This window comes from Hyaena hyaena, unplaced genomic scaffold (genome assembly GCF_003009895.1).
Source record: "Hyaena hyaena isolate Hyena2069 unplaced genomic scaffold, ASM300989v1 scaffold_0, whole genome shotgun sequence".
In the NCBI taxonomy this organism is placed as follows: Eukaryota; Metazoa; Chordata; class Mammalia; order Carnivora; family Hyaenidae; genus Hyaena; species Hyaena hyaena.
The window spans coordinates 9,508,388-9,533,143 of NW_024080632.1; the positions used below are offsets into that span (position 1 = coordinate 9,508,388).

Genomic DNA, 24,756 nt, shown 5'->3' on the forward strand with positions numbered 1-24,756 from the left:
GAACAGCATGCATGGTGTGATGTCATCTACGCAAACTGAATACGGATGCCTCTCTGTAAATATGTGGAGACTAATCTGGAAGGAAGGAGGGGACCCTGAACATGCTTACTTACAGTGCTTATCTCTGGGGCATGGCATTTGGGGTGAACTTTCTTTTCTTTGTCCTGTTTGAAGGTTTCTGTGGGGTTTTGCTTTTGTTTGTTTTTGCAAGAACCCTTTATTGTTTTTATTTATTTATATTACAAAATGTTTTTCATGCATATTTATTTACTTAGAGAGAATGCAAGATCAAGTGAGCAGAGGAGGGACAGAGAGAGAGAGAGAGAGAGAGAGAGAATTCCAAGCAGACACCTCGCCTCAGGGCACAGCCGGACGCGAGTCTCCATCTGACAAACTGTCAGATTGTAACCTGAGCTGAAGTTGGACTCTTAACTGAGCGAGTCACCCAGGCGCCTCTATTATTTTTAGAATCAGAAACAAAGTATTTTCGTAAAATCTTTGTTTATGCTGTTCGAGTGTTTTTACAATATGCAAGAAAATTTTGCCGTTTACAACTGTGACCTTAGTTCTAGGACTCTGAGCAAAATTGTCCCCTTCCAGCTGCAGGCCTGCCTTGATGCCCTGCCTCCACCTTGAGTGCTACTCCCTCTAGACTGGGGCTCTCACACAAAGGCCTGAGATTAGGGCGAGGTGTGTGAGCCACTTGCGTTGGGGTCAAAATCTAAGGTGACATCAAAAAATTCAGTAACCACAGTAAATATTTTATTCTTTTCTTTTTTCCTTTTTTAATCACAGCAAGTATTTCAATGTCTTATTTTTAAAAGCATTAAAATTAATGGGAAACTCCATAATGAACAAATACTAAATTTTTAATTTTTAAATTTATAGAATCAGAATGAGTTTTGTTGTTGTTTGGTTTTTTTTTGTTTTTGTTTTTGTTTTTGGTTGCAGGGCCCAATATAGACTGTTGGGCATGGCACTGTTACTGACCTGCTTTAATTTAAAATGTTGATAGTTTGTTTACCATGGATTTGGGGGGGTGCATTAATTTTTATTTAAAAAATCATATTGGGGCACCTGGGTGGCTTAGTCGGTTAAGCGTCCGACTTTCGCTTAGGTCATGATCTCACGGTTCGTGGGTTCGAGCCCCATGTCGGGCTCTGTGCTGACTGCCAGCTCAGAGCCTGGAGCCTGTTTCAGAGCCTGTGACTCCCTCTCTCTGTGACCCTCCCCTGCTCACGCTGTCTCTCTCTCTCTCCTAGAAATAAAAATATTTTTTAAAAAATCATATTAAAACGTTACTTACCTTGATATTGAGTTTTTTTGACACTGCCTTGTATTTAAGGGAGTATTGTATTTAAAAAGCATTGAATTGTACACTTTCAAAAGATCCTGATATTAATTATATTCCAACGAAGCTGTTTAAAAACTTATAGATACTGAATTTTATGTAATTTTCACATGTCACAAAATATCATTTCGATTTTCTCCCAACCACATATAGGTGTGTAAAACATTCTTAGCTCACAGGTGACATAAAACAAGTGGAGGTGCCAACTTGGCCAAGTCCTGAGTTAAAACCAAGGAAATTGGGGCACCAGCGTGGCTCAGTCAGTTAAGCATCTGACTTCGGCTCAAGTCATGATCCCCTGGTTCATGGGTTCAAGCCCCCCATCAGGCTCTGTGCTGACAGCTCAGAGCCTGAAGCCTTCTTCCAATTCTGTGTCTCCCTCTCTCTCTGCCCCTCTCCTGCTCGTGCTCTGTCTCTCTCGCTCAAAAATAAACATTAAGAAAATTTTAAAAAAAAAGAGTCTGACTCTTAATTTTGACTCAGGTCACGATGCCAGGGTCGTGGGATGGAGCCCGGCATCGGGCTCCACGCTGAGCATGGAGTCTGCTTACGATTCTCTCTCTTTCCCTCTCTCTCTGCCCCTTTCCCCCACTAGCCTCTGTCTCTCAAATAAATTAATTAATTAATAAGTAAAGAAAATACCTTTAAAAAAAAAAAGGGGAAATTCTTGACACAGAATGACACAGAACCCGACAGGCAATAGTTTGAGCTTAAGAGGCGGCAGCTGGCCTCCGCGAACCTGTTTCCTCTGACAGAAGATGGGCTGACACCTGCCACTTGGGGTTATGCTGAGGAGTCGCAGGCTGGGTCCTAGAACAGAGAAGTCTCCCTTTGTGCGGGGGGGGGGGGGGGGGGCNGGGGGGGGGGGGGGGGGGGGGGGGGGGGGGGGGGGGGGGGGGCTAGTCAGAAGCGGGAGGGCTGAGGTCCCGACGCCCTGGGGCTGTTAGGCCAGCCTGATCCCCACTCTGTTCTCGTTGCGCCTCCGTCTCTCTCTGCCTCGGTTAGTGCCACATCTTGAGGGACTACTTCTCTGCAGGGTTGTTAATGACGGTCCAAGCAGCCACCACCGAACGGCTTATCTGCTTCATTACTGCGTGACGGGGGCTGTAAAACGGCAGATAACCCTGGCTCTCCGGGCGGGAGGGCCGCGGCCTTATCACACGCTGGCTTCAATAATTAACCATGCGGGGGAAATAAAAACAAATATTGCACAGCCAGTGGCTCCTAAGTGCCTGAAAGCCCGTGTGGGCTCCGCCTCTGCACCCACCCCAGTTCTCCTGAAATTTCCACCCACTGGGCTCCTGTTTCACCCACCTGTTCCCACCGAGGAGCCACGCCCCCCGCCTTAGGCTTCCCGTTTCCACGCCCCCTCCCCCTGGAAGACCCCCCCTCCCCGGCCCTCCCCTTCCAAGTCTTTCTGGCCCCCCAGTTCCTCCACCTCCATCTGTCGCGTCAGATCGCCGAAAGAGAAAGGACTCAGGGTGCCCCCGTCACAGGCTCGTTGGGAGGCTTAAATGAAACACAGCGTGTGAAGGACCTGGCTTGGTGCCTGACCCAAGACGGGTCTTGGTCGATAGCTGTTAGTATCATTTCAGCGGATGTGTTAAATACCCTAGTATTTGCAGGCATGTCCTTATTCCCAGCGGTACGGACTGGCCGAGGCCCAAACTTCACCTCCCCAAGCGCAGCAAACGTCTGGCCATTCCAAAATGGTTCATGACCGCCGTCATTCATTCACTCCTTCATTCATTCCACAGCGAGGGGCTTCTGTGCCGGGTTAAGTAATTAGGATTCTTCTGCAGGCATTGAAGGCATTGACATTTTTTATTTTTTACTGTTTATTTATTTTTTGGGGGGGAAGGGCAGAGAGAGAAGGGGAGAGAGAATCCCAAGCAGGCTCCACACTATCAGCGTGGATCCCGACACAAGGCTCGATCTCACAAACTGTGAGATCATGACCTGAGCCAAAATCAAGAGTCGGATGCTAAACTGAGCCACCTAGGTGCCCCTGACATTTTTTTTAATTTTTTTTTTATTTTTGAGACAGAGAGAGAGAGAGACAGAATGAGCAGGGGAGGGTCAGAGAAAGAGGGAGATACAGAATCTGAAGACAGGCTCCACGTTCTGAGCTGTCAGCACAGAGCCTGACGTGGGGCTCAAACCCACGAACTGTGAGATCATGACCTGAGCCGAAGTCAGATGCTTAACCGACTGAGCCACCCAGGCGCCCCGCCCCTGACATTTTTTTAAGTGAAGGGGAAAAAAAATAATAGACTCATCAAAAGTATGTCACTTAATATCTCAGCTCCAGGTACTATTCTAGATAAGAGCAGCATGGTTCCTGTCCTTAAGGAGCTCAATAAAGTCGAGGCGGGTATCAGGCCCATGATGCAGGGAACTCAGGAAAGATCACTTTGGGCTAAAGGTTCAACCTCAGAGGCTTCCTGGAGGAGGAAGAGTATGAGAGGCTTTTGAAAAATAACTAGCGGTGGCCCAGATGCAAAGGGGGTTCAGACATTCGCGTTCCAAACAAGAGAAAAGTGCACGCGGCTCTTGCGGTGTTTTTGGTGAACTGTTACACCAGCAGCCGCGCTGAAACATAGTTCAAAGGCTTGCTAGGCCCCTCAGCTTGTTTCATCAACCCACAGGGCGTGCACCTGGAGGACATGAGCCTTGGCTGCTGTGGGAGGCAGAGCGAGTCGCCGAAGCGGTGTGTGCTCCAAGTTTCTGCATCCAAACAAGGTAGATGATGAAGACAGTCTCCCAGGGGGTATTTTCAGGGTAAAACGAAACAAGATACCCAAAACATTCGGAAGCCAGTAAAAGCTAGAGATTGTCATGGTTACTTATCCTTGCCAAGCACTCCCTCCTGCTTGTTCCCCACCGGCCCAATCAAAGTCTTCGTCTCACCTAAAGCCCCCAGTAATGGGTTCATATGTTTATTAATGAATTTCTCTAGGACAGGAATCTGACTCCTGCCTTTTAGCAGCTTTGACAGTTGTGTAGCGCCTGGTGGAAATTTACCCACTACCCATTCCTTCTTAATACGCGCAATTTCATTGGGGGTAGCAATGTGCCAGTCTCCAAGGTTGGATCATGAAGGGCCTAAGCCAGTCTGGTCGTGTGACCCATTTTTGGACGATGAGACCTGAGCAGAAGGCTTTTGCTTTCTTGACAGATGAGGTCACGGCTGGTATTGCCTCTGCCTTCATCTTCTTGCCTTGACTTGGGATAGTGATGGCTGGAGCTGTGGCAGCCATGGTATGATCATGAGCAAGTAGTCAAAAGACTCTCAGAGATAGTAGTGCTGACATGACTGAGCCACTCAACCAACACCATCATTTTAATTTGGTGACAAAGTGGGCCCTTGTGTGTTTAGCCATGGTAATGGTTTTGGTCACAGACGGCTACCAGAGGTAATCCTGGCTGATTGAGCAGGGCTGATCATAGATAGGCTTTTGTTCAAAGCCAAGAGCACCCAACCTAAGCACCAAGTCATGGGTGTCTGGGGTCCAGAGTCAGATTAGCAGGTAGGCTCGGCAATTTCGAATTCCGGTCCTGGCAGGGAGGCCAGGAGCAGAATGCAAGAGAGCCGAGCCCCCTTTTGCTAAGCCAGAAACTCAGCCACAGGTTAGTTGGACGAGGAGGAAGTACCTCCATCGAACCTGGAAGGCTGGGGCACATCAGGGCCAGATGAACAGGTCTCCATCAGGGACGAGAAGAGCTCCACCCGCTGACACCCGACTGGATCTTTGGGTTCTCCTCAGGCTACATGCCCTGCCCCCTCTGCTTCCTCAACAGGTTTTAGCATCTTGTCTCTCTGGTTATCTCCCATGAGGTTAATTTTACAACCTTCTCCCTTCATTCACTTGCCGCTCAGAATAAGGTCGAAAGCTGATAAGGCAGAAGGCTTAAAACCCCAAGGGGCTACAGCCCCTTCTCCCCCGCCCCTGCCCGTGTACAAACATATGCTGAGCGAGGACCTGAATGCATGAATGATCGAGTCCCACCAATTCCACCCCATCACTATCTGTGCTAATCCATAATAATTTCTATTTGACTTTGGAATGCGTTATGTAATTTGAAATCTGTAAATTTACCTTCCTAATTATGTTCTTCTTTGGCTAACACAGAAATTACTTTGCACAGATTGAGTGATGGTGGGGGGAAGTTTGCTAGGTGTTGGGATCATTAGGTAGATAATCCATATATTGGCAGTCAAGAGTTGTCTATATCAGGAAGGTCAACTAGACAGATATTTGAGGCCTGGGAAGTGTGTGTGCTTGTGTGCCTGGTGTCCTGCGTCTGCTTTAGCCAATTCATGGAAACTGGGCTTCCTTAAAACCCTATCTACTGGCTCGGTCTTGCCCAAGATTTTCTGACCCACTCTGTCACTGTTTTGAGAGTTACAAGGTAGTCCGTAGCTTCAAAGATGCAACAATGAGATTATAACTGGCCCTGCACAGACGTCAGGACCTCAGTGCCAAGGACTAGGTTTCCAGGTTAGCATACCAGATACTGGGATACTGAGTTATCCGTGTCACCCACTATATAAAAGAATGAATGGATGAAGGATTGGACAGTTGGATGGTTAGATGCACGGATAGGTGGATGCACTCTACACACAGTGGGTTCCCAGTCACAAATCTCGGTTCTACAGGAATAATTGCTATGTATTATTTACTTTTGAGCCATCCATCTGCCTAGATCTCTACCGGTTGGCCGTTCTGTTTGGCTGGGCCTGGGGTTTACTTGGATCTTGGGTAATAGGCTCTTTCCCCTGAAAGGGATCCCAGGTCCCCAAACTGGCTGGAGATTCCTGGCCCTGTGTGCCTGGGCTTGGGATGTCTGTATCCTGGGCTTGTTCCAATGTTTAGACATTTGATGGGGCCTGTCCTGGCCACGTACCTTTAAGCTGGCAGGTCTCATCTTAGCCGCATGGCCGGTGCCCAGTACAAATGAGCCATTGACACTCTCAGCTCACTTACAACCTTCATCCGGACCCATTTGCCTTGACCCAGCCAGGTTGACTTTTGTTCCTAATATCTTCCAGGTGGGGCACCTGGGTGGCTCAGTCAGCTGAGCATCCGACTTCGGCTCAGGTCACGATCTCATGGTTTGTGAGTTTGAGCCCCGAGTCATGCTCTGTGCTGACGAACAGCTCAGAGCCCAGAGCCTGCTTTGGATTCTGTGTCTCCCTCTCTCTCTGTCCCTCCCTGCTCATGCTCTGCCTCTCTCTGTCTCTCAAAAATAAATAAGTGTTAAACATTTTTAAAAAATGTATAAATAATATAGGCTCCAACACCTACACTAACCCCCAGATCAATTCATGATGCCACACCATCGGCTGTGATCTTATGGTTCCCTCCTGAACAATGAGTCGCACTTGACTTCCTCACCCACAGTCGTGTCACTGAGCTCTGCCTTCCCTCCTCAATGAAGGTTCACGCCAATCCCTTTGATGGCATCGCCCTTGGCAGCTACAGGTTAACACTTGGCCAAATCCAGGACCGCAGGTCCCCAGCATCTTATCTCCTTTTCTCTCCTGGGTCCATCTGGCCCCAGGATCTAGAGAAGGATGTCTCTACCAGATCATGTAACAGTAGCCTCCTCTGATCTCTCTGGGCAGCTTTTATTCATCCAACATTTATCAAATACCTACTACGTGGCAGGCAATGTGCCAGACGCTAGGGATTTAATGGTAGCCTAGAGATATAGTCTTTACACTAAAACGCTGCAGAGAGACATTTATGTAAACAGGCAATGCCTTGTGTTAAGAGCCAGACCAGAAGTATGAGTGCTCTGTGAACCATCAGGGCACCCCCCCCCCAACAAAGAACAGTCAGAACCAGAATGGAGGAGAAGAAATGCTGCCAGACGCCAAATGGGTTCCAAAGGGAAACCTCAAGGAATCGCTGACCCCAAGTCCTCTGCCCTGGAAACCAGACCCACTTTTGCCTTTGAGGGGAAGCACTGATGCCCCAGAGGGCTGCCCTCTGCCTTCAGCAACTATGAATGCCATCAGTCGCCTTGATGGCCAGGCTCCGGAGGGCCATCCAGGCACTCTCCATACAGAGGAAGACTTGATCAAACCAGCCCTCTTTTAAGGAGTTGGGCAGTCGCCCTTATCTGTCAGGGATTTGTTCCAAGACCCCCAGCGGATGCCAGAAGCCACGGATAGTACCAGACCCTGTATACAGCATGTCTCTCTTCCTGTGCATACATACCTATGATACAATCTACTTTATAAAATCAGGCACAGTAAGAGATGAACAACAATAACCGATAATACACACAATGATAATGACCTGTCATCAAAGCTACGTGAATGCGGTCTCTCTTTCTCTCAAAATATCTTACTGTACTGAACTCACCCTTGCTCTTGTGATGATGTGAGATGATAAAATGCCTACACGATGAGCCGGAGTAAGGTGACGTAGGCATTGCGACAGCCGCGAGGCTGCTATTGATCTTCTGACCATACTCAGGAGGACCAGCTGTTTCCAAACCACGGCTGACCGCGGGTAACCCCAACCCAGGAGAGTGGAACCGGGGCTAGGCTCCCCAGTGGACATGGTCTTGTCTCTGCCCCAAGGAAGGAATTTGCCAGATTACCGAAAACACGACTGCTGCCAGTCCTGCCCCCAAGATAATGGGGATAAGGGCTTTTGAAGAATGATCTGATCCTAAATAAGAATTAGAAGGACGCTGAACTCTGGTGTCCACGAGGCAGGAAGCCACCAGGAGACGCCTGCAGTATAGGCGTCACGTAGTAAGACAGTATCTTAGAGTCAGGAGCAAAATGAACCTCAAAAAGTAAAGTTTCTTTTTCCCTCTGCCCCCATATATACCTTCTTAGCTAATACAGCATGGCATCTGGAAATCTGAATTCACTAATTCGAACTGGGTGAGGAGAGAAAATCTAAGGGTAAGTGACTCAAGTGATAGAATTTACTTGGAAAGAAATTATTTAATTACCTAGAAAAAAAGTCTAATAGTGAAGGAAGTAGTGCTGGGAAGTGGTGGAGGGTCTACTCAAAGGGACAGGTAAGGCTCAGTGAATAATGGGACGTAATTGTTTTATGCATATGGTGACTGGAGTCCTCAAGAAGGTCTCTTTACTCTTGGTCTCTGTGTCGAGATTTGGGCTTCTCCCACATCATATGCTCTGTCTGCTTTCTTTCTTTTTTCTTTTCAATTTTTTTTAATGTGTATTTATTTTTGAAGGAGAGAGAGACAGGGAGTGAGTGGGGAAGGGACAGAGAGAGAGAGAGAGAGGGAGACACAGAATCTAAAGCAGGCTCTAGGCTCTGAGCTGTCAGCACAGAGCCCAACGCGGGGCTCAAACCCACGAGCTGTGAGATCATGACCTGAGCTGAAGTCGGACACTTAACTAACTGAGAAGGCTTCATGCTGTCCGTGCAGAGCCCAAAGTAGAGCTCAAACTCACGAAACTGAGCCAAAATCAAGAGTCTGGACACTTAACTGACTGAGCCACCCAGATGCCCCTAACCAATTAATTTCTATGTCAAATCCTTTTGTGTTAGTCTTGATATCCCTAGAACCAGAGGCACAAATGGGACTTAGAAGGATTTTGTTAGGGGAAAGGTCTGTGTGAGAAGAAAAATGAGAGAGTCAAGGCAAGGTTAGGAGGACCATCATGAGACTCTTAGTGAGGAGAGGAAGGAAGGTTTTGTGAGAGCATCCTAGATCACCGTGCAGTCTAAGGAAGGTTTGGTGGGCTCCTAGGTGTATTATTACTGCTGTGCTCCCATTGGCTGGGAGCAGAAGACCTGGGGAAGTCAAAGCCAGCACTGAGTCCTCAAGTCACATTATCACGGTTGCCCCACCTCTCTGTATAGTTACAGTGGCTCCAATATCAAGTTCAATCAGTGGAAGTCTGGAATAGGGCTTCCTGCACTGCCTTTGGGTATGGGAGGTAACCAAAGAGATAAAGTTTGCATGCTAAAATATTCCAGTTGCTGAGATATTCCAATGGTTTGTGGAGACCATGGGGTAAATATTTAAAAATCAAAGCAGAGCCTCGCAAGGGTAGCCCTCTTCTGGCAGAAACGCTTGGAACACTTGTTAAAATTTATTTTATTTTGGGGGCGCCTGGGTGGCTCAGTCCAGTTAGGCGTCCAACTTCAGCTCAGGTCATGATCTCCCGGTTCGTGAGTTCGAGCTCCGTGTCAGGCTCTCTGCTGTCAGCCCAGAGCCTGCTTGGGATCCTGTTTCCCTCTCTCTGCCCAACCTCTGCTCGCTCTTGCAAAAATAAACATTAACATTTTTTTTAAGTTTACCTATTTATTTTGATTGAGAGACAGAAAAGCGAGGGCAGAACAAAGAGTGAAGGAGAGAGAGAATCCCAAGCAGGCTCTGCCCTGTCAGCTCGAACTCATGAACTGGGAGATTATGACCTGAGCTGAAACCAAGAGTCCAGCACTCAACCTAAACATTAAAAAAAATTTTTTTTTCTTTTTCTTTACTTCTGCTCAGACCTGTTGAATCAAAACCTTGGGTGTTCAGAACCAGAGGGCTAATAGATGCCATGTTTATCAATACTGCCAAGGTAAAGAGAAGGTTTTTACACCAAACCCCAGTTTTTAAAAAAAAATTTAATGTTTATTTTTGAGATGGAGAGACAGAGCGGGGAAGGGGCAAAGAGAGGGGGGCAAAGGATGGAAAGCAGGCTCTGTGCTGACAGCAGTGAGCCCCATGTGGGGCTCAAACTCTCTGACTCATCACCTGAGCCAAAGCTGATCCCTTAACCGACGGAGCTACCCAGGCGCCCCAACACCAAACCCAAATCAAATGCTAACTTAGTTAAGCGGAATCTGACTATATTTTAATATCACCATCTCCTTACATTTTTCTTACCACTGGTTGCTACAAATTCCTTCCATTTTACAAGCCCGCCTCCAGACAGCTAAAAAATAATAGGACATTCTCAGAAAACTGAGCTTCAGAGAAAGCAGCAAGTACTCAATTGCTTCCCCCTTGTTAATGTGATGATCTGGAATTATGCAGTTGTGGTGCAAACGTGTGCATGCTCAATTCACATGCGCGAACTACTACCAGACTACAAGATAAAAATCAACCCAAATAATTCAAGTAACCTGTGTCTGTCTGGCTTCTCCGCACCCAAATTTCAGGGCTGACGATGTTTGAGATAAAGGGCAGATAATTAAATCACTTGGGAAATGCAGGGGGAGGTTGGCGGGGTCAAGATAGGAAAGCTGGGGTCACCAAGCCAACTCCTGCCGCTAGGATTGTCCACATTTTATCCTTCCACGCCCCCCTGGACTTCATAACCTCCACGTGGCCTCTTTCCTAAAAGGGACTGACCACCCCCATCCCAATCCTTAAATCTCAGCCGGGCTGGAAGGCTAGAAGCACAGTTTGTCCTCTGCCTGCCGCGGGTAACCTTGAATTTAAAGAAACCACCACCACTCGGACGGCCCTGAAATTTGAACCACACGCGCCGCAATATGCAGATTAGAAAGTCGGAACCACTTTCCCATTGGCCGGTTGCTGGTGTGACGTCACAAAGGCCCAGCCCAAACGCGGCCAGAAGTGCTGTCGGAGTGTTTCTTGGACAAGTTGAAGAGCTTTTATTACTTGCATTTCCTTTATTAGGGGGAGGAAAAGTGTTCATGTACAGTCAGAGCTGAAGGGCTCAGGGCCCAGGAGCGTTTTGTTCTGTGTGGCGGCTCTGTCCCTTTACTTAGGGTGTTCGGGACAAAAATGACAGGGAGGTGGGGATGAGGGAGGGGGAAGTTGTGAATTCCAAATGAGCTGTAGGGACCTGACCTCTTCAACTTAGTGGTTTCCGGGCAGCTCCAGGCCGGCCCAAGCTCTGTGACTCAGCTGGTGGAAGTCTTTGGCTGTAATCTGGACCCTAAAGATAAGGGAGGCATACGAGGCTGTGGGGGCGTCCCGACTTTTCCCTGCTTCTCTTTCAGGCTCAAGGCAAAGACAGACTCAAGTCCTCTGATTTGTGAGCTTCTGACAATCGCCCCCCTCAACGTGAGGCCCCCAAATGCAATACCTCCGAAAGGTTGAAGTCTGTTGAACAGAAGAGAGGAAGTGTATAGAGAGATAACAAAGTAACTCCAAGCCTCACTCACCCAGAAAGCTGGTCTTTCCCAAACAATCGCCCTTGGAATGTCTGGCGGCAAGTATGACACTGCCTATTTGGTCTCCTAAAGCTACTGAAAATTTTTGCAATACCTCACAGCAGGGGATCCCCAGTCCCCACATTGGCATGGACAGAGTCACACAGAAGAAACTATTTGTGGGGGGGGGGGGAGGGTGGAAGGGGTGGTATTCTCAGCCTTGTTTGTTTGGTTTGCCCAGATACTGTTTCACTTTTGAAAATACCATCCCTGCTTTTACTTTGGAGAATCAACCTACCTTCATGGTCTTTGTTTGGAAGGAGGGGGATCTTCTGCCCGCGCAGCTTTAGAGGCGAGCACATGTCCCAGGCCTGGCGGATGGCGGCAAGTTCCATTCTCCTGGATACACAGTGACTGGATCAAGTACACGGAGAGTCATGGTCAATCCTGGGACTTTGATGGGAACGCTTTGAGACTAGGTGCTGTCTTCTCTCATTAGGATCTTGAAGCCAATGGTGACCATCTTTGCCCCTACAAAGAAAGAGGCTATTCAACAATGAAGTCAAGACCACCCCCTCCCCACGCCCCGACCCCTTTGCTGAACCAAAAGAGCTGAAAGAGAGAGACAGATTTCTGGCGATGTTGTTCAAGCATTGATCAAGCATATGGATCCAGCCATGCTTGAAACTAGCTACCTGTACTTTTTTTTTTTTAAGTTTATTAATTTGTTTTGAGAGAAGAGAGAGTTTGTGTGCAAGTGGGAGGGGGCATAGAGAGAGGTTAGAGAGAATCCCAAGCTGGCTCGGGGCTGACAGCATTGGGGCTCAATCCCATGAACTACGAGATCACAACCTGAGCCAAAATCAAGAGTTTAAACTGACTGAGCCCCCCAGGCGCCCCTAAGCTGTCTGTACATTTTAGTCAATGGAGCCAATATATTTTCCTTTTTATGTAAGTCAGATTGAGTTGAGTTTCTGTTAACTCAGTAAGAGTCCTCACCTGTACCTCCAACCACCGGGCAAACCTTCATCTCAAGGATGGGTTTACGGCTACACTGGTCCCTTCCCTGTGTCGTTTCTTACCGGTTCTTCTGTTTGATAGGTGGGGGAGGGAGAGGGTTGCTGTGACTAGTGTGATGGCTTATAGGTGACAGATTGGGAAGATTATATTACACCACTATTCTGGTGTAGTTCACAGTACAGAGCTCAAATAAAGAGGATTCAGGTCACATGAAGGTAGGCAACTAATATCTCTTGGACCCTCACTTCTCTCATTTGTAATACGGGGACAACGAAAATCCCTCCCTCGTAAGGTTGTGTGGAGGCTTACGCACAGCATCTGGTGCATAGTAAATGCTCAGTAAGTAACGGCCATAAGCTAATTCTAGACAACCTACTGTAGAAGAGACGGGCTCTCTTCTCCTGACCTCCGGTGCAAAGTGGTCACCGCGGAGAGGGGAGGGCTCAGAAGGCCTTCCCTGCAGTTGTGGCCAGCGACTCAGAGCCACTGTTGACACTGCCAGCCACAAGCACCTGCCGAGCGAGCCGCACACACCTGCCACCTGCCACTCCGAGAAAGGCTTCCAGTCCAGCCAGAGCAGGTGGCCTCAATTCTAGGCCAGAGCCCGGCGGTGTGCGGAGTCTGTGAGCCTGGCCCCTGCTCTGAAACTCCAGCCAGACTATGTGCTTGGCCCGGCCCACCTCCTACCCCCGGATTCCTTCCTTGATCCGACACCTTCCATGTTCTAGGCACCGTGCTAGGAACCACCACGGACGCAGGGGAAGAAACCTGACTTCACAGAGCCCCAGTGCAGGTGTCCTCAGAGCACACGCTTATCTCTCAGCTCACGAATCCTGCCAATTATGTTAAACACACCCGTTTTATGACAGAGGAGTGAACTGAGCAGTACCCACTCTATGCGATAGAACCAAGATACAAATCCTGGTGTTTCTTCTGAGCCGAGTTCTTCTCCTTAGCGGGCTGCCTACTGCAACAGAGATGATCTAGAGAAATGGCGTTATAGTAAAACACGGAGCGCACAATTGTAATCATGGGACTTTAGCCCAGGGAAATAAAAACCCATGTTCATACAAAAATCTGAATGTGAATATTTATAGTGGCTTTTTTTTGATTACCAAAAACTAGAGACAACCTAACTGCCCCTCAATCGGGGGGTGAGTAAAAGCAAAAGAACCCACAAAAAAACAAACAAAACAAAGCAACAACCCCTAAAAAACAGCTGTGGTATACCCATATCACGAAATACTGCACAGCCACAGGAAGAATGCACTTGGATACATAAAACAGCTCAGGGGCATCTCAAGGGCATTAGGCTAAGTGAATGAAAAAAGGCCACTTGCAAAAGTTTGAATGCTGTATGATTTCATTTACATAAAATTTTCAAAATAACAAACGGAGAATAGATTAGTGATTGCCAGGGACTGGGGCGGGTGGGGGGCTTGTTGTGTCTGGGCAGCGGGAGGGAGTCCTTTGGCATTGGACCCGTTCTGAGTCCTGACTGCAACAGTGATCCACAAATCTACACGTGGAAAAACCTCACAGAATTACACACACGCACTCAAGTGAGCAAACCCAAATAGGCTAAATATGAATAATCAGTCAATTAATTATATCAATGCCAGTTTCTGGTTTGGATACTGTGCTAAAATTGTGCAAGATGTTTCCATTGGGGAAAACCGGGTGAAGGGTATATGAGATCGCCTTTTTTTTTTTTAACTTCCTGTGAATCTATAAGTATTAAACATTTTTTAAATTAAAAAAAACATGTATATTAACATCAACTGGAACACTGAAGGGAGAAAATAGGGATGTGTGACAGAAATATACTGTGAGTCACGTATGTAACTGACATTTTTCTTTTTTTTTAAGTTTTTATTTCTTTTGAGAGAGACAGAGACAGCGTGAGCAGGGGAGGGGCAGAGGGAAAGAGAGAGAATCCCAAGGAGGCTCGGTGCTTCCCACACAGAGCCTGACGCAGGGCTCAGACCCATGAAACCGTGAGATCATGACCTGAGCTGAAACCAAGAGTCAGATGCTTAATCAACTGAGCCACCCAGGCGCCCCAGTAACTAAATATTTCCTAATGGCCATATCAAAAAGGTAAAAAGCAACCCATGAAATTAAGTCTAATAAGATTTTTTAAATTTATCCCAATATACCCCAAATATTATCATTTCAACATGTAATCAATATGAAATTAATGAGATAGTGTACATTCTTTTTTTTGGGGGGGGGGCTACATCTTTTGAAATCTGTGTAACTCAGCTCAGCCCAGCCTAATTCAGATATTCAGATGCTAAATTTTCGTTAAATACTTGATCTGTATTTAGATTTCATAAAATTTACTGTTGAAAAATTAGATTCACATACCCAAGTTATTCCACACATGCGTAAAGTCTTCCAATAACTGAATGCAGTATTAGGTGTTTAAAATTTTAATCTAAATTAATTCAAGTTTAAAAACATGAAAAATTCAGCCTCACTACAGTGCTTGGTGGCCACACGTGGCTATCGTATTGAGCAATGCAGGTAGAAAGGGATGCGTGTCCAACAGACAATTCTCCGTAAGACTGCAGAGAAAGTGGTAGCATTTGAGCTAAGCTTCAAAGGACCAGTATGATTTTAATAGAGAGGGGATATAGCAAGCACACAAAAAAATATCATGGATAAAAAGAGGTAGATTCTGCGGTGGCCTGCTCAATATCTAGACCTCCTTTACCTTAGCAACTAAACTTTGACTTTTGCTAGAAGTGGTAATAGACCAGCTGAAAACACTACACTTTCCACCTTCCTTTGTTGCCAAGCCATTTCTGATCAATAGTATGTGGGAAGCAGTTAGGGGAAGCTTCCAGGAAAGCTCCTTAAAAAATGGGGCTCCCTCTTCCAATTTCTGCATGCTTGGAATGATGACTTCATGGCTGGAGTTTGCAGCAGCAATTTTGTGACCTTGATCATGGAAACCATGCATAAAGAATAACAGAGAAACAAACAAAATAAAGACGGGCCACACCATACCAGCCCTGGACTTCTTTTTAAGTGAGAAGAAAATAAACCCCTACTATTATTTCAGTTCTCTATTACCAGCAGGCAAGCACGATTCCTAACCAATATAAGGTGTGAACACGTCAGGAGGAGAGTGAATAGTTGCTCAAGGGGCTTAAAAAGCACAATTTACATAATCATCACTGCAGTAACATTTTGTAGATGGGGAAATTGAGACACAGGGAGGTTAAGCAACTTGATCAAGCTTGCAAAGCTAACAGGTAATGGATCTGGGCGTCAAGTCCAGGCAGTTTGACCAAAGGGCTGCTGTTCTTGAATGGAATTAAAGGAGTTATGGCCGAATACCGTGAAGGAATTTGGACTGCGCTCAGACCCATGAGGCTTGGCCTAGGGAGTCAGATCTTGCCTGCGCTGTCACCCGCGGCCATCTCAGGTCTGCCACGCCATGTCTGGCTTCACCGTGCCATGTTCTTGCATTTGGCTGCCCCCAGACCCAGGCCCATGCTTCTGGGGTATTCCGGCTCCTTCACAGTGTACTGACTGGCCTCCTGGAGGTGACCATTTGGCTACGTCCCATATTCTTTTCACCCTGGTGCTGGGGCCAGCCCTCTGGTCAGCTCCCAAGCTGTCTGAACTAGCAGAGGGATCCCTCATTTCAAAGTCCCCAAATACAGGAACTTTATGTGCTCATCTGTACAATGGGAATACAATACTCACCTCCCTGGGTTCCTGAGAGGGCAGAATCAGGTCATGCCCGTAAGGAACTTAGCGGCCTACCTAGTTCCTGGCAAGGCTCGGTAACCGAGTTACTGGTATCCTGCTGGCCGGATCTCAGCGAACAAGTGGGCTTGTCAGCGCTCTTGCGTCCTGGGTCTTGAACGTGAAGGGTGCGGCATCTTCGAACCTGAACAACCACAAGCTCACGACTCTAAGCCTCAGTCTGGCATGATGGAGAGGATGCAGGTCTTGGATGGTCTGGGGGTGCAGTTCCCACTCAGGGCAGGTACAGCACGTGCTGCGCGGCCTCGTCCGGGTAGCTGTCAGTGACGGGATTGCAGACAAGGACCCAAGGGGGCCGGGCAGGCTGTGTAAGCGGGTGATGCGGGTGGCTGGGCGCTCAAGATGCAGACACGGAGAGAAGGGCAAAAGGGTGGGGGTGGAGTGGGTCCTCTCTTAAATAAGGCCAGCCCTGGCAGCCAGCCGTGTCTCCTGGCATCCTCTTGAAGAGAAGAGAGGTAGAAATAAACACCAGTTAGGCTCTTCCCACATATTAAACTCTGTATGTATTATCGTTCATAGTGTTTTAATGTTTGTCTGTTTGTTTGTTTATTTATTTACTTATTTAGAGGGAGAGACAAAGAGTCCCATGCAGGCTCTGCACTGTCAGCACAGAGCCCGACGTGGGGCTTGAACTCACGAACTGGGAGATCGTGACCTGAGCCGAAGTCGGACACTTAACCAACTGCGCCACCCAGGCGCCCCCAGCTTACATAATTTTTAAAACATGGCTCAAGGAAGGCATTTTAATCACCATTTTATGGAGGAGGAGATTAAGGCCCAGAGAGTGAAGTGAACCTCCCAAAGGTCACACAGCTGGGAGGCAGCAGAGCCAGGATACAAACCCATCCATAGCAGTGTCTTCAGTTCCTTGAGAAATGCCAACTATTCTCAGTCCATCTCGGGGTTCTCCCCTGTGTGCACAGCCCCCCTGCCCGACACCTTCTCCCCAGCCCCTAACCACTCCCCAGGCTGGCTCCTCCTTGTCCTTCAGCCTTCGGGGAGCACTTCCATGAACCCCCGGCTGAACAGGCCACACCTGTCTCAACTGGCTACTCACTGTGTCACAAATCCCAATCACTTATTAACTTTTTGTTTGCCTCCTTAATCTAAACAAGGGCTTTCCTTTCAAGGAGCTCACATTTAAATAGAGAAGAAAGGCACTGAACCCAAGAAACAAATAGTTATCCAGGATGGTGATAAGCGCTTGAGAAGAAAATAAAGCCAGGCAGCAGGGTAAAAAGTGACAGAGAAGGAGGGGCACTTTAGAAGTGGGGGGGGGGAGGGGGGGTCAGGGAAGGCCTCTCTCAGGCTGTGATGTTTCTGACAAGATCTGAGACTCAGAAAGAGAGGGTCACGCAAAAACCCAAGGAAAATGTGCTTCAGGCAGTGGAAACAGCATGTGCAAAGGGCCCGGGGTGGGAATAAGTTTGGTGTATTCAAGAGATGGACAGCAAGCCAAGTGGTTCGAGCTTGATGGTCCAGGGGAGGGATGAGACAAGGCCAGGGCCAGATCCTTAAAGACCTTAAAGGGTGAGATAAGGAGTTGTTTCATTGCTTATGGTTTGTCTCCCGACTAGATTGGAAACTCTATGAGGGTAGAGATTTTGTGTGTCTGTCTCATTCACTGCTGAATCCCTTGGCACATGGCAGGTACTCAGTAAATATTGGCTGAATCAATGAATGAATGTGCTACACTAATGCCTACTATACTCTCAATACATTCCCTGCATGTTTTTGAGCATCTCCCTCTGCCCCCTCCAGCTTTCCTGTCTTCTCTCAGGCGTCCTGTCCACCCCAAGCACTAGCTTTGAGAATACACCTCAACCATGTGATATTAGCTACTCGCAGTCTCAAGGGACCCCCTTCAAGGAGAGCGGCATCTCATAGCACATTTCAGAAAACTCCCCCCAAGTTTTATGATATCCTGTCGTGGGGTCTCCTATGCATGTGTATGTAGTTCAAGGTCCCAGTGCCCCCTCAGATCAGCACAAGAAGGCTACCCCAACCCACCAGCTGTTAGGAAACTCGGTCACATCAATAATTCCTATGCCTTGCTCTCTACACCGGTGCCCGGGGGGAGCAGGAAGTTAATTAGCTTTGCTAGAAAGGCCCTGTGAAATGTTTGGAACTCTGCAGCCGGAGACCCCCTAAACGTAAGGTGCAATTCTGCATTCCAGCCCCGGCCGGGGCCCATGCAGCTGGATCTTACACCTGTTCATAGTGTTGGGCGGTATTTACGAACAGCAGACACTCGTGAGTCAGCAAGAAAACAGAACGGGGACACTTCTGTGCTGTGTCCGAGTTGTGGCAGCGTTAACTTAATGATGAAACAATCACAATACATTCTCCTTCTCTGGGGAGTGCAAATGGCTTTATAAACACCAGGCCTGGGGCGACCGAGGGAGGAAGAAGGTAGGAGTTTACCTCGGGTGGGGAGTGAGCATTCGGTCCATTAAGGGGAGTCTAAGAGCAGAAGTTAATGGTCCCCCCAGGCCTGCAAGTTAATTCGGCCTTGAAAATAGTTCTCCAAATCCATTTGCCAACCACTTCTGCCCACACTGGTCTCCGCGCCCCACCCGCATCTCCCCAGTACCACTCAGGGTTTGCTTGGTCTGACTTTTACTCCAAGATACCCGGGAAGTCACTGACCTAGGACTCAAAGCGTGGGACACACTCCTTCTGTATGCAGCACAGACCGGGACCCCTCTGGCCCCAAATTCAAGTGGCCGCCAAAGGAGTCAGTCATCAAGATAAAATATGGAATGCAATATTTAAAAAAAAAATAAGACTAATGGAAAACACCCATGAGGAACAAATATCAACATTTATAATAAAGACAGGGATCTTAGCTTCACTCACCTGACTCCTGCTCTCACTTGAATGACCTTGACCCTCATTTTCATGTCCTTGACCTCCACTCACATGTCCTTGACACTTACTTGCATGACCTTGACACTAACTCGTCTCACTAGGTCCCAGCTCTGATGCAAGCTGATTTTTAGGTGGTCCGTATGTGAATGTTTTAAATTTTATCACTTAGCTGTGTGTGTGTGTGTGTGTGTGTGTGTGTGTGTGTGTGTATACATATTTTCATGTTTGTTTATTTATTCATTTATTTATTTTGAGCCACCTGGGCACCTCAATACTTAGGTGTATTTAAAAAGTTATGGCAAGTGATCCCAGCTTTCCATTTATGGTAGACAGATGACATTTTTCTTTTCTTTTTCTTTTAAAATATATTAGTTTCAATAAATAAAGAACCAAGTTCATTAACAAGGAAATTTACTGAGTATAGCACAGGTAGTCCATGGCTGTGACGAATCCCTGGATGGGGGTGTTTGGGCAAAGACCTGTAGCCCCACAGGAAGCAGGACCAGGTTAACATCTGTCCCTTATTATATGAAGGTGACTTGCCATCTAAAGCGGGCCCTTAACAAGAAAAGCACAGGGCTTATCAGAGTGCGGCCTTGACAGTCATTGAAACTCCCTGAGCCCTAAGCAATTTGCCTCTAAAACAGGGCTCACAGTACCCACAGAGGGCAGTGAGGTTTTATAGGAAATGGTTATGGTATGCTGAGCACATATCAGCAGGGCCACAGGAAGACTTTAGTGGGCCCTTTCCCCTATAAAAAATACCAAAAATTCTATTTTATGATTGTGTGGTTATAAAGATGAAAACAATTCAGCCTCAGCGATATTCACCTTTACGCCGGCTCAATCAAGGTACGCGTCTCGCTTATTGCAAGAAGCGAAATGTTTTTGTGGGCTCCTAGACGCATCGTGGCTGCAGGCACTGTGCTTGCTGGGCCCAGCAGAGCAGCTGGCCCTGAGCATTATGGGCAAGCACTTACGTGCATAATCCTGGACTCTTCCTAATATCACAAGGCAGCCACTCTCAGCTCTAGTTTATCTATGAGGGAAAGAAGGCCCAGAGAGTTTCAGCAACTTGCTCAGGGTCACACACCCAGGGAGTAGCAGGGCAGAGATTCGAACCCTGATCCACCGGCTTCTGGAGTCTTCCCTCCTGCCACACCCCAGGGCATGAAATAGTCTGGAAGGCTGCCAGCGCCTGGGTGATGATCTCCACCGGTCATGGAAGCGATCTGTTTTAGGTGCAGCACGAGCTCTTGCAAGGTCAATAGGGAGCAAGCGGTCAGCAAGAGGACTCTGGTGTCCTTGCCCTACTACCTTGGGGGGGGGGGTGACATGCATGCTCAGGCCAGCTGTTGGAGACTCTTGGTGCATCTAAGCGGCCATCTCCGACAGCGCGATGTCCTCAGAGCCTCGAAGACGCCCAGCAGCAAACTCCAGCGGGGCGAGTTGCTGTTTGCTTCGTGTCCTGTGTTCTTGAGGGAAGGACAAAGAAAACGAGAGATAGAGAACTTTGGATGCAGACCAAAGCCCCTGCGGTTTTTCACCATGTGTCCCCTTGCAGGCTCCTCGATGAGGAGGGCTTGACAAGTGTCACGTGGACGCGAGGTCCGAGCCATTACCTTCCACGCACGGGACGCCGCAATTTTAAACAATTGTGGCTTGAGACAAAGGTCCTCCCTGGGAAGGAAAATCCATCCGAGGATGCAGTTTCCAGCTCTGGCGCTTCTTGAATTATACATGGGCAAACCCCCCTTGAAGGCGGCTTTTTAAGCCGTGAGGGGAAGGCATATAATTTTGGTCTCTGGCATTCTGCTCCAGCACTTGCTGAAAGGGGGCCCCTCCCATAGCCAAGTGGCGTTTGCCTCCAAACCAAACGGGGGACGTCTGACGCCTCAAATAGCTTCAAGCTGCCAGCAGAGAGGATGCTGAGTTTGCCACGGTCTCATCTCCTGAAGGCTGGAAGGGACAGGAACCTGGGCGTCCAGCCCTCAGAGGCGCTGGCCTGGCGGCGGCCGCTGTCACACACACTACAGGGCCATTCTCCCTCTTCCTGGCTGGGGAGAGCAAGCAGCGCTGTGTCCACCCGGAAGGGGAGGCAGGCGACTGGAGACGTCGTCGGGGAGATGGTAGATCCAGGTCTAGATGGCCCGTGTCATGCCGGGACCAGTGCCATTTCTGGCCCTTTAAAGAGGTCGGTGGCTGCAAAGTGCTACCCATCAGAAGAGGCTCCTCGGTACACTTCTCTCCGCAGGTGTGCCCAAGGACAGAGCGGGCAAGGGCATTCAGGTCAGTGGTGGCTAAGGGTGTGGGTGTTGGTGACCGTCAAGGGTTGGAATAGTGCTTTGTTACCTTATTAGCTGTGTGGCCGTAAGAAAGTCGCTGCACCTCTTAGGCTCTCAGTTTCCCAGTCTGCAGAATGGGCTGATCGCCTACTCCGCACTGTTGCTTTGGAAAGGAAATGCACGCCAAGTGCCTTGAGCATAGCAACGGGGCAGATTTTAAGCGCTCAAAATATGGTAGCTGTCGTGACGACTGCATCTTGAAGACAAGGAAATGACAAGTGATATCCGTGCCTGGTGGTAACTCAGTGGGGGTGTGTGTGGCATGTAAATGCATGTGTGAGCGCCCGTGCCCTTGAATGTGTGTGTGTGTGCATGCGTGTGCCTGCACGAGCACGTGCCCAACCAAAGGTCAGGAGAAGAGCATTCTCTGCCCTAGATGTGGAAACCCGAGAAGGGCAAGTACTTCATTATTTAGATTCAAAAGCTACTCATTAGGCGAGACCAGAGCACTTAGAAAGCCAAGCTGACCCACAAGTGTGAAATGTTATTATAAGTAATGACAATGATTACTGGGTGAGGGGGTGCACAGAGAGAGGGACGACCAGAGGTTAATGTCCATTAACGACCAGAAATTAGGAGATTGCGTTTCTGCTTCCAGGCTAAACCTAACAGTCTGTTTATTTACCTCACAGGGAGCTCTTACCACATCAAAAAGGTATTTAAACCCCCCCCCCCCCAACAATTAGCTTTAGGAAGAAGAGTAAATATGGACGCAATTTATCACTCGGAGCGCCCTGCTATCAGAGACAGATGCCGTCAGTTAAATAAAACAGACGCGAAGACCCGCCAGAAAGATCAACCCTAGAAGCAATTGGCTAATTTGCTGATCGGCAGTGGACAGTAGGCCTTTGGTGACATACACGCCATTCATATCTTTCTGCTAATTCTTCTTGCCCGAGTTACACGTTGCCTTTGGCACCCAGCGGGAGAAGAGAGTCTGAGGAATGACTTGAAGTGATTTCAAAGGCTTTGCCCATCGTTAACTGAAAAACGTAACAGAGGTAAACCCCAGTCTGGAAAAGCCATAGGGGCTTTACTGTGGGGGATCGAGGGGGAGGGGATCCATCCCAGTTCACCTGGGACTGTGGAGTTTCCCAGGATGTGTTCTGGGCCCAATCCTGGGCACACAGGGATGGTGGCCCAAGTGCCAGAGACAGTCAACCCCGGGGGGAGCAGCAGCAGCTAAAAGCAGGCTTGCACCTAGCCTTGAAGAAACCCTACCTTCCCCCATATGGCAAAACAGACTGTGAGCCCATTAGCAGCAAGAATGTGGGGTCACGTGGGACCCGCGCAGGAGCCGCATCCACCAAGGTGAAAGTCCAGGGAGACCTCAGAGAGGTGAGCACGCGGCGGTCGCGAAGCTGATCTTGTACAAATAGCTTTTCGCTTCGCAGAGACCCCTCGATGGAAAAGTCCGGGGCCCTCTGCCCTGGCTCGGCCGCCCCTTCCTCCTGGTAGATCCGAGTGTGTGCTGTATAAACCGCGGCCGTATCCATGAAATGCACATAATTCTCCCCCTTCAGCTGTTGCCACTGCTTTCTGAGACTCCGTATATAAATATCTGTGCGTGTGCGTTTGTGTGTACATTTCCTGACATATTTACGAAGTCTCAGTTTGCCAACCTTTGGGGCATAATGCAAGAACTCTTTTTCATCCTAATCTGCTGTAATGACATGTGTTATTATACTATTTCCGCTGTTTCCATTGCTTTCGCTGCGCGTGTTTTATGTATTTTAACTAATGCTTTAATTTGAGTACAGTGCGCCCGAAGGTGAGTTCACAAAGCCTTGCTTTGGGAAATCCACGGGGAGTCACAGCGCTGGCCCGGGAGGGCTCGACCCACACACAGCACCACTGGGCACGGAGGAAAAGGGGTCTGCAGGCAGGAGGGAAGCGCAGGCGCCTGAAGGCGAGCTGGGGGGCGCGGTGGGGGGCAGCGGTGTGTTGGCCTGCTGTTCAGATTAGTGCTTTTGCCCTTGTGTTAGCCCGGCAATTCTGGCCTCCCAGAACCTCCTCCCTTCTGAGCAGAGCAGGATCCTTGGGCACCTTACCAAGATGACAGGTTTGACAGTTGGGTGGGTGGGTTCTTAGCAGGGCATCTCACTGTGGCCCAGAGAGAGCCTGGGCTTTGGAACGCCCGCTGCTTAGTTTCAGAGACCAGCTCTGCCAGATACTGTACGAGGCATCTGATTCTGAGGAAGTCAGTGACAGCCTCACTAGGCCTCAGTTTCCTCGGCGGGACGATGGGGCTGGGGAGTCCGTATGGGACAGCAGAGCCATTGTGGGTGTTCTATGACCAGCACAGTTTCCCTCCTCCCCAATCTAACGACGAGGGAGTGGGGCCAGATGCCTTCGAAGGGCTTGAAGACCATGGCCTGCGGCGGAATGAAGGGTCAAGGCCACCACCCAGGCCCCCAACTTCCCATCCTCATTGAACCCCTTTGGTCGTTCTCTGTGAGGGGCGTTCTTCTGCTTATCCGTGCTTCCTACGTGCCAGGCCTTGCATTCACCCTCCCATTTAATCTCCCAGCAGCGGGTAAGATTAGAACTCCCATTCTGCAGATGAGGAAATAGAGACTCAGAGAGGTGAAGACATTTACCGAAGACCACACAGCAAACAAATGCGGTATGACTCCAATGTCGGTCATTTTAACCAGAATATCCCGCAGCCTCCTGGCCTCGAAAAAGTGGAGAGTCACTCACTGAGACTGTAAGGCATTGAGAATAAATGGAAAGGACTAGTTCAACGGAGAGCGCTCAGAAGCCCTCGGGTCTGTCAGGCCTCTGATGAGCGACCCCTTCAGCCTGAAATAATCCTTCCTGTTCTCGCCCAAGGTAGGGTATGGGGAGAGGCCTGATGTTTGACATCTGCCTTGCTACCTCTCCCTTCTCTTCAACACCCCTCTCCATACCCACAGCCCACCCCAGACCCTCCTGATTCTGTGTCTACACGCGCGCTATTCTCCCAAACAGAAATGTCATTTCTTTCCCTTTATCCTCAACGTTGTCTCTCTGAAAACTCCTATTCACCTTGCAAAGCCCAGCCCCTCAGTGCCCAGGCCCTTGTCCCCTCAGACTCCCACCAGTGAGTGGCTTATCCACCAACTTAATTGCTGAGTCTGGCCAGCGCCTGATGTGAAATGATGGAAAGTCGGTAGAAAGATTGTTGGGCAGAAAAATCTCACCGTCTCAGTCGCCCCGCCAATCGGCCAAGCTGTTTTGGACCCCGGCATCATGCTACCACACACCACCGCGTCTCCTTCTCACT

General features: G+C 48.6%; 1 long non-coding RNA gene across 1 annotated transcript; it reads right to left on the bottom strand.

Annotated features, from left to right (window-relative positions):
* Positions 1–10,108: 10,108 nt before the first annotated feature.
* Positions 10,109–13,219, bottom strand: LOC120228207. The gene is made up of 3 exons (XR_005527435.1): positions 12,469–13,219; positions 11,768–12,000; positions 10,109–11,419 (listed from the first exon to the last, which is right to left on the bottom strand). It is a non-coding gene; the product is annotated as an uncharacterized LOC120228207 (long non-coding RNA).
* Between the last annotated feature and the right edge of the window lie 11,537 nt (positions 13,220–24,756).